We start from the raw sequence: 811 nt of genomic DNA, 5'->3' as shown, positions 1-811 counted from the left end.
GGAAGGAAGAAAGAAAGAAAGAAAGAAAGAAAGAAAGAAAGAAAGAAAGAAAGAAAGAAAGAAAGAAAGAAAGAAAGAAAGAAAGAAAGAGGAAGAAAATGTCCCTTTCATTATTGCACCTTCATGCACATTTTGTCTTCTTGATCATCCCCCTGCCTCTGCCGGCCCATCCCATTGTTCTCCTGCTCTACCCTCCCCATTCTCTACAGGAGCACCCCATTCAACTCCCATGCCACATATATGCCATTACTCTCTCCCTTCCTTAAGCATTCTCTCCCCGACTCTTGGCCCCTACCCCAGTTATACCCACATATGTGTCAGTTAAAGGATCATGAGAGGAAACAGAGTGTCTTAGTTAAGGTTTTACTGCTGTAAAGAGACACCATGGCCAAGATAACCGTTATAAATGACAACATTTAATTGGGGCTGGCTTACAGTTTCAGAGGTTCAGTCTGTTATCATCAAGGTCGGAACATGGCAGTGAACAGGTTGGTGCGGTTCAGGAGGAGCTGAGAGCTCTACATCTTCATCTGAAGGCTGCTAGGAAAAGACTGGCTCCCAAGTGGTTAGGAGGAGGGTCTCATTGCCCACCCCAACAGTGACATACCCACTCCAGCAAAGCCACACCTCCTAATAGTGCCACACCCTGGGCCAAGCATATTCAAACCACCACATTCCACTTATTTCCTGGTCCCCATAGGCTTGTTCAAACACATGAGTCTATGAGGGCCATACCTAGCCATAGCATAATGTAAAATACATTTAGTCCGACTTCCAAAAGTCCTATACTCCATAGCAGTCTCAACAAAGT

Source organism: Mus pahari, chromosome 1 (genome assembly GCF_900095145.1).
Source record: "Mus pahari chromosome 1, PAHARI_EIJ_v1.1, whole genome shotgun sequence".
Taxonomy (NCBI): domain Eukaryota; kingdom Metazoa; phylum Chordata; class Mammalia; order Rodentia; family Muridae; genus Mus; species Mus pahari.
Note: the sequence above shows the minus strand (reverse complement) of the source record.